This window comes from Anopheles nili (genome assembly GCF_943737925.1).
Source record: "Anopheles nili chromosome X unlocalized genomic scaffold, idAnoNiliSN_F5_01 X_unloc_33, whole genome shotgun sequence".
In the NCBI taxonomy this organism is placed as follows: domain Eukaryota; kingdom Metazoa; phylum Arthropoda; class Insecta; order Diptera; family Culicidae; genus Anopheles; species Anopheles nili.
In genome coordinates, this window is record NW_026525493.1 from 10,001 (window position 1) to 22,500 (window position 12,500).

Genomic DNA, 12,500 nt, shown 5'->3' on the forward strand with positions numbered 1-12,500 from the left:
ACCCCATAGACACCGCAATGGGTGAAAATCGGCTAAGTCCCAATATGTACCTTCAGAGGGGCATATCTCGAAAACTACTCGTCAGATCGGGGCCAAATTCACAGAGAAGACACATGTCGAGGAGTTGTTTCGGATGAGCGATAGTGGTTTTTGGGTGAAAATGTACCCCTAAACCTTGTACAGAGAAGACCCCTTCCGTAGAGCAAAATCCTGAAGGTCGGGGTTGCGCACAAGTAGACCCCCTTCCGTAGAGCAAAATCCTGAAGGTCGGGGTCGCGCAAGGGTCGACATGGGTCGAGGTGGACTATCATGCGAAACCACTTTTTTCGGTCCCTACGGTGCCCCTAGATGATGAAAAGTACAATCCGAGGTTGATTACGAACACTTTTGTGCACCCCCTTCCGTAGAGCAAAATCCTGAAGGTCGGGGTTGCGCACAAGTAGACCCCCTTCCGTAGAGCAAAATCCTGAAGGTCGGGGTCGCGCAAGGGTCGACATGGGTCGAGGTGGACTATCATGCGAAACCACTTTTTTCGGTCCCTACGGTGCCCCTAGATGATGAAAAGTACAATCCGAGGTTGATTACGAACACTTTTGTGCACCCCCTTCCGTAGAGCAAAATCCTGAAGGTCGGGGTCGCACAAGTGTGCACCCCCTTCCGTAGAGCAAAATCCTGAAGGTCGGGGTCGCGCAAGGGTCGACATGGGTCGAGGTGGACTATCATGCGAAACCACTTTTTTCGGTCCCTACGGTGCCCCTAGATGATGAAAAGTACAATCCGAGGTTGATTACGAACACTTTTGTGCACCCCCTTCCGTAGAGCAAAATCCTGAAGGTCGGGGTTGCGCACAAGTAGACCCCCTTCCGTAGAGCAAAATCCTGAAGGTCGGGGTCGCGCAAGGGTCGACATGGGTCGAGGTGGACTATCATGCGAAACCACTTTTTTCGGTCCCTACGGTGCCCCTAGATGATGAAAAGTACAATCCGAGGTTGATTACGAACACTTTTGTGCACCCCCTTCCGTAGAGCAAAATCCTGAAGGTCGGGGTCGCACAAGTGTGCACCCCCTTCCGTAGAGCAAAATCCTGAAGGTCGGGGTCGCGCAAGGGTCGACATGGGTCGAGGTGGACTATCATGCGAAACCACTTTTTTCGGTCCCTACGGTGCCCCTAGATGATGAAAAGTACAATCCGAGGTTGATTACGAACACTTTTGTGCACCCCCTTCCGTAGAGCAAAATCCTGAAGGTCGGGGTTGCGCACAAGTAGACCCCCTTCCGTAGAGCAAAATCCTGAAGGTCGGGGTCGCACAAGTGTGCACCCCCTTCCGTAGAGCAAAATCCTGAAGGTCGGGGTCGCGCAAGGGTCGACATGGGTCGAGGTGGACTATCATGCGAAACCACTTTTTTCGGTCCCTACGGTGCCCCTAGATGATGAAAAGTACAATCCGAGGTTGATTACGAACACTTTTGTGCACCCCCTTCCGTAGAGCAAAATCCTGAAGGTCGGGGTTGCGCACAAGTAGACCCCCTTCCGTAGAGCAAAATCCTGAAGGTCGGGGTCGCGCAAGGGTCGACATGGGTCGAGGTGGACTATCATGCGAAACCACTTTTTTCGGTCCCTACGGTGCCCCTAGATGATGAAAAGTACAATCCGAGGTTGATTACGAACACTTTTGTGCACCCCCTTCCGTAGAGCAAAATCCTGAAGGTCGGGGTCGCGCAAGGGTCGACATGGGTCGAGGTGGACTATCATGCGAAACCACTTTTTTCGGTCCCTACGGTGCCCCTAGATGATGAAAAGTACAATCCGAGGTTGATTACGAACACTTTTGTGCACCCCCTTCCGTAGAGCAAAATCCTGAAGGTCGGGGTTGCGCACAAGTCGACCCCCTTCCGTAGAGCAAAATCCTGAAGGTCGGGGTCGCGCAAGGGTCGACATGGGTCGAGGTGGACTATCATGCGAAACCACTTTTTTCGGTCCCTACGGTGCCCCTAGATGATGAAAAGTACAATCCGAGGTTGATTACGAACACTTTTGTGCACCCCCTTCCGTAGAGCAAAATCCTGAAGGTCGGGGTCGCGCAAGGGTCGACATGGGTCGAGGTGGACTATCATGCGAAACCACTTTTTTCGGTCCCTACGGTGCCCCTAGATGATGAAAAGTACAATCCGAGGTTGATTACGAACACTTTTGTGCACCCCCTTCCGTAGAGCAAAATCCTGAAGGTCGGGGTCGCGCAAGGGTAGACCCCTTCCGTAGAGCAAAATCCTGAAGGTCGGGGTCGCGCAAGGGTCGACATGGGTCGAGGTGGACTATCATGCGAAACCACTTTTTTCGGTCCCTACGATGCCCGTAGATGATGAAAAGTACAATCCGAGGTTGATTACGAACACTTTTGTGCACCCCCTTCCGTAGAGCAAAATCCTGAAGGTCGGGGTTGCGCACAAGTAGACCCCCTTCCGTAGAGCAAAATCCTGAAGGTCGGAGTCGCGCAAGGGTCGACATGGGTCGAGGTGGACTATCATGCGAAACCACTTTTTTCGGTCCCTACGGTGCCCCTAGATGATGCAAAGTACAATCCGAGGTTGATTACGAACACTTTTGTGCACCCCCTTCCGTAGAGCAAAATCCTGAAGGTCGGGGTCGCACAAGTGTGCACCCCCTTCCGTAGAGCAAAATCCTGAAGGTCGGGGTCGCGCAAGGGTCGACATGGGTCGAGGTGGACTATCATGCGAAACCACTTTTTTCGGTCCCTACGGTGCCCCTAGATGATGAAAAGTACAATCCGAGGTTGATTACGAACACTTTTGTGCACCCCCTTCCGTAGAGCAAAATCCTGAAGGTCGGGGTCGCGCAAGGGTCGACATGGGTCGAGGTGGACTATCATGCGAAACCACTTTTTTCGGTCCCTACGGTGCCCCTAGATGATGAAAAGTACAATCCGAGGTTGATTACGAACACTTTTGTGCACCCCCTTCCGTAGAGCAAAATCCTGAAGGTCGGGGTTGCGCACAAGTCGACCCCCTTCCGTAGAGCAAAATCCTGAAGGTCGGGGTCGCGCAAGGGTCGACATGGGTCGAGGTGGACTATCATGCGAAACCACTTTTTTCGGTCCCTACGGTGCCCCTAGATGATGAAAAGTACAATCCGAGGTTGATTACGAACACTTTTGTGCACCCCCTTCCGTAGAGCAAAATCCTGAAGGTCGGGGTCGCGCAAGGGTCGACATGGGTCGAGGTGGACTATCATGCGAAACCACTTTTTTCGGTCCCTACGGTGCCCCTAGATGATGAAAAGTACAATCCGAGGTTGATTACGACCACTTTTGTGCACCCCCTTCCGTAGAGCAAAATCCTGAAGGTCGGGGTCGCGCAAGGGTAGACCCCTTCCGTAGAGCAAAATCCTGAAGGTCGGGGTCGCGCAAGGGTCGACATGGGTCGAGGTGGACTATCATGCGAAACCACTTTTTTCGGTCCCTACGATGCCCGTAGATGATGAAAAGTACAATCCGAGGTTGATTACGAACACTTTTGTGCACCCCCTTCCGTAGAGCAAAATCCTGAAGGTCGGGGTTGCGCACAAGTAGACCCCCTTCCGTAGAGCAAAATCCTGAAGGTCGGAGTCGCGCAAGGGTCGACATGGGTCGAGGTGGACTATCATGCGAAACCACTTTTTTCGGTCCCTACGGTGCCCCTAGATGATGCAAAGTACAATCCGAGGTTGATTACGAACACTTTTGTGCACCCCCTTCCGTAGAGCAAAATCCTGAAGGTCGGGGTCGCACAAGTGTGCACCCCCTTCCGTAGAGCAAAATCCTGAAGGTCGGGGTCGCGCAAGGGTCGACATGGGTCGAGGTGGACTATCATGCGAAACTACTTTTTTCGGTCCCTACGGTGCCCCTAGATGATGAAAAGTACAATCCGAGGTTGATTACGAACACTTTTGTGCACCCCCTTCCGTAGAGCAAAATCCTGAAGGTCGGGGTTGCGCACAAGTCGACCCCCTTCCGTAGAGCAAAATCCTGAAGGTCGGGGTCGCGCAAGGGTCGACATGGGTCGAGGTGGACTATCATGCGAAACCACTTTTTTCGGTCCCTACGGTGCCCCTAGATGATGAAAAGTACAATCCGAGGTTGATTACGAACACTTTTGTGCACCCCCTTCCGTAGAGCAAAATCCTGAAGGTCGGGGTCGCGCAAGGGTCGACATGGGTCGAGGTGGACTATCATGCGAAACCACTTTTTTCGGTCCCTACGGTGCCCCTAGATGATGAAAAGTACAATCCGAGGTTGATTACGAACACTTTTGTGCACCCCCTTCCGTAGAGCAAAATCCTGAAGGTCGGGGTCGCGCAAGGGTCGACATGGGTCGAGGTGGACTATCATGCGAAACCACTTTTTTCGGTCCCTACGGTGCCCCTAGATGATGAAAAGTACAATCCGAGGTTGATTACGAACACTTTTGTGCACCCCCTTCCGTAGAGCAAAATCCTGAAGGTCGGGGTTGCGCACAAGTCGACCCCCTTCCGTAGAGCAAAATCCTGAAGGTCGGGGTCGCGCAAGGGTCGACATGGGTCGAGGTGGACTATCATGCGAAACCACTTTTTTCGGTCCCTACGGTGCCCCTAGATGATGAAAAGTACAATCCGAGGTTGATTACGAACACTTTTGTGCACCCCCTTCCGTAGAGCAAAATCCTGAAGGTCGGGGTTGCGCACAAGTAGACCCCCTTCCGTAGAGCAAAATCCTGAAGGTCGGGGTCGCGCAAGGGTCGACATGGGTCGAGGTGGACTATCATGCGAAACCACTTTTTTCGGTCCCTACGGTGCCCCTAGATGATGAAAAGTACAATCCGAGGTTGATTACGAACACTTTTGTGCACCCCCTTCCGTAGAGCAAAATCCTGAAGGTCGGGGTTGCGCACAAGTCGACCCCCTTCCGTAGAGCAAAATCCTGAAGGTCGGGGTCGCGCAAGGGTCGACATGGGTCGAGGTGGACTATCATGCGAAACCACTTTTTTCGGTCCCTACGGTGCCCCTAGATGATGAAAAGTACAATCCGAGGTTGATTACGAACACTTTTGTGCACCCCCTTCCGTAGAGCAAAATCCTGAAGGTTGGGGTTGCGCACAAGTAGACCCCCTTCCGTAGAGCAAAATCCTGAAGGTCGGGGTCGCGCAAGGGTCGACATGGGTCGAGGTGGACTATCATGCGAAACCACTTTTTTCGGTCCCTACGGTGCCCCTAGATGATGAAAAGTACAATCCGAGGTTGATTACGAACACTTTTGTGCACCCCCTTCCGTAGAGCAAAATCCTGAAGGTCGGGGTTGCGCACAAGTAGACCCCCTTCCGTAGAGCAAAATCCTGAAGGTCGGGGTCGCGCAAGGGTCGACATGGGTCGAGGTGGACTATCATGCGAAACCACTTTTTTCGGTCCCTACGGTGCCCCTAGATGATGAAAAGTACAATCCGAGGTTGATTACGAACACTTTTGTGCACCCCCTTCCGTAGAGCAAAATCCTGAAGGTCGGGGTCGCGCAAGGGTCGACATGGGTCGAGGTGGACTATCATGCGAAACCACTTTTTTCGGTCCCTACGGTGCCCCTAGATGATGAAAAGTACAATCCGAGGTTGATTACGAACACTTTTGTGCACCCCCTTCCGTAGAGCAAAATCCTGAAGGTCGGGGTTGCGCACAAGTCGACCCCCTTCCGTAGAGCAAAATCCTGAAGGTCGGGGTTGCGCACAAGTAGACCCCCTTCCGTAGAGCAAAATCCTGAAGGTCGGGGTCGCGCAAGGGTCGACATGGGTCGAGGTGGACTATCATGCGAAACCACTTTTTTCGGTCCCTACGGTGCCCCTAGATGATGAAAAGTACAATCCGAGGTTGATTACGAACACTTTTGTGCACCCCCTTCCGTAGAGCAAAATCCTGAAGGTCGGGGTTGCGCACAAGTAGACCCCCTTCCGTAGAGCAAAATCCTGAAGGTCGGGGTCGCGCAAGGGTCGACATGGGTCGAGGTGGACTATCATGCGAAACCACTTTTTTCGGTCCCTACGTTGCCCCTAGATGATGAAAAGTACAATCCGAGGTTGATTACGAACACTTTTGTGCACCCCCTTCCGTAGAGCAAAATCCTGAAGGTCGGGGTTGCGCACAAGTAGACCCCCTTCCGTAGAGCAAAATCCTATAAGGTCGGGGTCGGGCAAGGGTCGACATGGGTCGAGGTGGACTATCATGCGAAACCACTTTTTTCGGTCCCTACGGTGCCCCTAGATGATGAAAAGTACAATCCGAGGTTGATTACGAACACTTTTGTGCACCCCCTTCCGTAGAGCAAAATCCTGAAGGTCGGGGTCGCGCAAGGGTCGACATGGGTCGAGGTGGACTATCATGCGAAACCAATTTTTTCGGTCCCTACGGTGCCCCTAGATGATGAAAAGAACAATCCGAGGTTGATTACGAACACTTTTGTGCACCCCCTTCCGTAGAGCAAAATCCTGAAGGTCGGGGTCGCGCAAGGGTCGACATGGGTCGAGGTGGACTATCATGCGAAACCACTTTTTTCGGTCCCTACGGTGCCCCTAGATGATGAAAAGTACAATCCGAGGTTGATTACGAACACTTTTGTGCACCCCCTTCCGTAGAGCAAAATCCTGAAGGTCGGGGTCGCACAAGTGTGCACCCCCTTCCGTAGAGCAAAATCCTGAAGGTCGGGGTCGCGCAAGGGTCGACATGGGTCGAGGTGGACTATCATGCGAAACCACTTTTTTCGGTCCCTACGGTGCCCCTAGATGATGAAAAGTACAATCCGAGGTTGATTACGAACACTTTTGTGCACCCCCTTCCGTAGAGCAAAATCCTGAAGGTCGGGGTCGCGCAAGGGTCGACATGGGTCGAGGTGGACTATCATGCGAAACCACTTTTTTCGGTCCCTACGGTGCCCCTAGATGATGAAAAGTACAATCCGAGGTTGATTACGAACACTTTTGTGCACCCCCTTCCGTAGAGCAAAATCCTGAAGGTCGGGGTCGCGCAAGGGTCGACATGGGTCGAGGTGGACTATCATGCGAAACCAATTTTTTCGGTCCCTACGGTGCCCCTAGATGATGAAAAGAACAATCCGAGGTTGATTACGAACACTTTTGTGCACCCCCTTCCGTAGAGCAAAATCCTGAAGGTCGGGGTCGCGCAAGGGTCGACATGGGTCGAGGTGGACTATCATGCGAAACCACTTTTTTCGGTCCCTACGGTGCCCCTAGATGATGAAAAGTACAATCCGAGGTTGATTACGAACACTTTTGTGCACCCCCTTCCGTAGAGCAAAATCCTGAAGGTCGGGGTCGCACAAGTGTGCACCCCCTTCCGTAGAGCAAAATCCTGAAGGTCGGGGTCGCGCAAGGGTCGACATGGGTCGAGGTGGACTATCATGCGAAACCACTTTTTTCGGTCCCTACGGTGCCCCTAGATGATGAAAAGTACAATCCGAGGTTGATTACGAACACTTTTGTGCACCCCCTTCCGTAGAGCAAAATCCTGAAGGTCGGGGTCGCACAAGTGTGCACCCCCTTCCGTAGAGCAAAATCCTGAAGGTCGGGGTCGCGCAAGGGTCGACATGGGTCGAGGTGGACTATCATGCGAAACCACTTTTTTCGGTCCCTACGGTGCCCCTAGATGATGAAAAGTACAATCCGAGGTTGATTACGAACACTTTTGTGCACCCCCTTCCGTAGAGCAAAATCCTGAAGGTCGGGGTCGCACAAGTGTGCACCCCCTTCCGTAGAGCAAAATCCTGAAGGTCGGGGTCGCGCAAGGGTCGACATGGGTCGAGGTGGACTATCATGCGAAACCACTTTTTTCGGTCCCTACGGTGCCCCTAGATGATGAAAAGTACAATCCGAGGTTGATTACGAACACTTTTGTGCACCCCCTTCCGTAGAGCAAAATCCTGAAGGTCGGGGTCGCACAAGTGTGCACCCCCTTCCGTAGAGCAAAATCCTGAAGGTCGGGGTCGCGCAAGGGTCGACATGGGTCGAGGTGGACTATCATGCGAAGCCACTTTTTTCGGTCCCTACGGTGCCCCTAGATGATGAAAAGTACAATCCGAGGTTGATTACGAACACTTTTGTGCACCCCCTTCCGTAGAGCAAAATCCTGAAGGTCGGGGTCGCACAAGTGTGCACCCCCTTCCGTAGAGCAAAATCCTGAAGGTCGGGGTCGCGCAAGGGTCGACATGGGTCGAGGTGGACTATCATGCGAAACCACTTTTTTCGGTCCCTACGGTGCCCCTAGATGATGAAAAGTACAATCCGAGGTTGATTACGAACACTTTTGTGCACCCCCTTCCGTAGAGCAAAATCCTGAAGGTCGGGGTTGCGCACAAGTAGACCCCCTTCCGTAGAGCAAAATCCTGAAGGTCGGGGTCGCGCAAGGGTCGACATGGGTCGAGGTGGACTATCATGCGAAACCACTTTTTTCGGTCCCTACGTTGCCCCTAGATGATGAAAAGTACAATCCGAGGTTGATTACGAACACTTTTGTGCACCCCCTTCCGTAGAGCAAAATCCTGAAGGTCGGGGTTGCGCACAAGTAGACCCCCTTCCGTAGAGCAAAATCCTGAAGGTCGGGGTCGCGCAAGGGTCGACATGGGTCGAGGTGGACTATCATGCGAAACCACTTTTTTCGGTCCCTACGGTGCCCCTAGATGATGAAAAGTACAATCCGAGGTTGATTACGAACACTTTTGTGCACCCCCTTCCGTAGAGCAAAATCCTGAAGGTCGGGGTCGCGCAAGGGTCGACATGGGTCGAGGTGGACTATCATGCGAAACCACTTTTTTCGGTCCCTACGGTGCCCCTAGATGATGAAAAGTACAATCCGAGGTTGATTACGAACACTTTTGTGCACCCCCTTCCGTAGAGCAAAATCCTGAAGGTCGGGGTCGCGCAAGGGTCGACATGGGTCGAGGTGGACTATCATGCGAAACCACTTTTTTCGGTCCCTACGGTGCCCCTAGATGATGAAAAGTACAATCCGAGGTTGATTACGAACACTTTTGTGCACCCCCTTCCGTAGAGCAAAATCCTGAAGGTCGGGGTTGCGCACAAGTAGACCCCCTTCCGTAGAGCAAAATCCTGAAGGTCGGGGTCGCGCAAGGGTCGACATGGGTCGAGGTGGACTATCATGCGAAACCACTTTTTTCGGTCCCTACGGTGCCCCTAGATGATGAAAAGTACAATCCGAGGTTGATTACGAACACTTTTGTGCACCCCCTTCCGTAGAGCAAAATCCTGAAGGTCGGGGTTGCGCACAAGTAGACCCCCTTCCGTAGAGCAAAATCCTGAAGGTCGGGGTCGCGCAAGGGTCGACATGGGTCGAGGTGGACTATCATGCGAAACCACTTTTTTCGGTCCCTACGGTGCCCCTAGATGATGAAAAGTACAATCCGAGGTTGATTACGAACACTTTTGTGCACCCCCTTCCGTAGAGCAAAATCCTGAAGGTCGGGGTTGCGCACAAGTAGACCCCCTTCCGTAGAGCAAAATCCTGAAGGTCGGGGTCGCGCAAGGGTCGACATGGGTCGAGGTGGACTATCATGCGAAACCACTTTTTTCGGTCCCTACGGTGCCCCTAGATGATGAAAAGTACAATCCGAGGTTGATTACGAACACTTTTGTGCACCCCCAAAAATGGCCAAAATCCTGAAGGTCGGGTTCTCGGGGCGGTCGAGGCCCTCTGACGTGCACGAAAAACCGGTACCCACGCCGAGCTTCAGAATTTGGTCTCCAGAGACTAAGTCCCAACCGAAACTGGCAACCCACAAAAGTGTACCAAGGAGTGGTCGGATCGAGTTACAGTGTTCGAGAGTATTGACGAGCATGGTTATACGCAACTTTTTGCTAAAGGTGTCCAAGACCGTCAGACCCTTACTTACGGAGATATAAGACACGTGCGTGGTTGCTCGTGCCGAGCTTCAGAAATGTTGCTCCAGAGACTAAGTCCCAGAAAACCTTCCGACCCCAAAAACTCCCAGAAGGAGTCGTCGGATCGTTTCGCGATGTTCTAGTGAAATGTTCAGCTCGACGGAATGCAACTTTTACCTAAAGGGGTCAAAGACCGTCAGACGCTTAGGTACGGAGATACGGGCATGGGTCGGTTTTCCCCATACAAAATACCCCATGGAAAACTGCAAAACCCCAAAACAGGTCGAAGGAGTGGTCGGATCGTTTCGTGGTGTTCTAGTGAAATGTTCCATTCGATAGGGCGCAACTTTTTGCTTAAGGTGTCCAAGACCGTCAGACACTTACTTACGGAGATATAAGACACGTGCGTGGTTGCCCGTGCCGAGCTTCAGAAATGTTGCTCCAGAGACTAAGTCCCAGAAAACCTTCCGACCCCAAAAACTCCCAGAAGGAGTCGTCGGATCGTTTCGCGATGTTCTAGTGAAATGTTCAGCTCGACGGAATGCAACTTTTACCTAAGGGGGTCCAAGACCGTCAAACGCTTAGGTACGGAGATACGGGCATGGGTCGGTTTTCCCCATACAAAATACCCCATGGAAAACTGCAAAACCCCAAAACAGGTCGAAGGAGTGGTCGGATCGTTTCGTGGTGTTCTAGTGAAATGTTCCATTCGATAGGGCGCAACTTTTTGCTTAAGGTGTCCAAGACCGTCAGACACTTACTTACGGAGATATAAGACACGTGCGTGGTTGCCCGTGCCGAGCTTCAGAAATGTTGCTCCAGAGACTAAGTCCCAGAAAACCTTCCGACCCCAAAAACTCCCAGAAGGAGTCGTCGGATCGTTTCGCGATGTTCTAGTGAAATGTTCAGCTCGACGGAATGCAACTTTTACCTAAAGGGGTCCAAGACCGTCAGACGCTTAGGTACGGAGATACGGGCATGGGTCGGTTTTCCCCATACAAAATACCCCATGGAAAACTGCAAAACCCCAAAACAGGTCGAAGGAGTGGTCGGATCGTTTCGTGGTGTTCTAGTGAAATGTTCCATTCGATAGGGCGCAACTTTTTGCTAAAGGTGTCCAAGACCGTCAGACCCTTACTTACGGAGATATAAGACACGTGCGTGGTTGCTCGTGCCGAGCTTCAGAAATGTTGCTCCAGAGACTAAGTCCCAGAAAACCTTCCGACCCCAAAAACTCCCAGAAGGAGTCGTCGGATCGTTTCGCGATATTCTAGTGAAATGTTCAGCTCGACGGAATGCAACTTTTACCTAAAGGGGTCCAAGACCGTCAGACGCTTAGGTACGGAGATACGGGCATGGGTCGGTTTTCCCCATACAAAATACCCCATGGAAAACTGCAAAACCCCAAAACAGGTCGAAGGAGTGGTCGGATCGTTTCGTGGTGTTCTAGTGAAATGTTCCATTCGATAGGGCGCAACTTTTTGCTTAAGGTGTCCAAGACCGTCAGACACTTACTTACGGAGATATAAGACACGTGCGTGGTTGCCCGTGCCGAGCTTCAGAAATGTTGCTCCAGAGACTAAGTCCCAGAAAACCTTCCGACCCCAAAAACTCCCAGAAGGAGTCGTCGGATCGTTTCGCGATGTTCTAGTGAAATGTTCAGCTCGACGGAATGCAACTTTTACCTAAAGGGGTCCAAGACCGTCAGACGCTTAGGTACGGAGATACGGGCATGGGTCGGTTTTCCCCATACAAAATACCCCATGGAAAACTGCAAAACCCCAAAACAGGTCGAAGGAGTGGTCGGATCGTTTCGTGGTGTTCTAGTGAAATGTTCCATTCGATAGGGCGCAACTTTTTGCTAAAGGTGTCCAAGACCGTCAGACCCTTACTTACGGAGATATAAGACACGTGCGTGGTTGCTCGTGCCGAGCTTCAGAAATGTTGCTCCAGAGACTAAGTCCCAGAAAACCTTCCGACCCCAAAAACTCCCAGAAGGAGTCGTCGGATCGTTTCGCGATGTTCTAGTGAAATGTTCAGCTCGACGGAATGCAACTTTTACCTTAAGGGGTCCAAGACCGTCAGACGCTTAGGTACGGAGATACGGGCATGGGTCGGTTTTCCCCATACAAAATACCCCATGGAAAACTGCAAAACCCCAAAACAGGTCGAAGGAGTGGTCGGATCGTTTCGTGGTGTTCTAGTGAAATGTTCCATTCGATAGGGCGCAACTTTTTGCTAAAGGTGTCCAAGACCGTCAGACACTTACTTACGGAGATATAAGACACGTGCGTGGTTGCCCGTGCCGAGCTTCAGAAATGTTGCTCCAGAGACTAAGTCCCAGAAAACCTTCCGACCCCAAAAACTCCCAGAAGGAGTCGTCGGATCGTTTCGCGATGTTCTAGTGAAATGTTCAGCTCGACGGAATGCAACTTTTACCTAAAGGGGTCCAAGACCGTCAGACGCTTAGGTACGGAGATACGGGCATGGGTCGGTTTTCCCCATACAAAATACCCCATGGAAAACTGCAAAACCCCAAAACAGGTCGAAGGAGTGGTCGGATCGTTTCGTGGTGT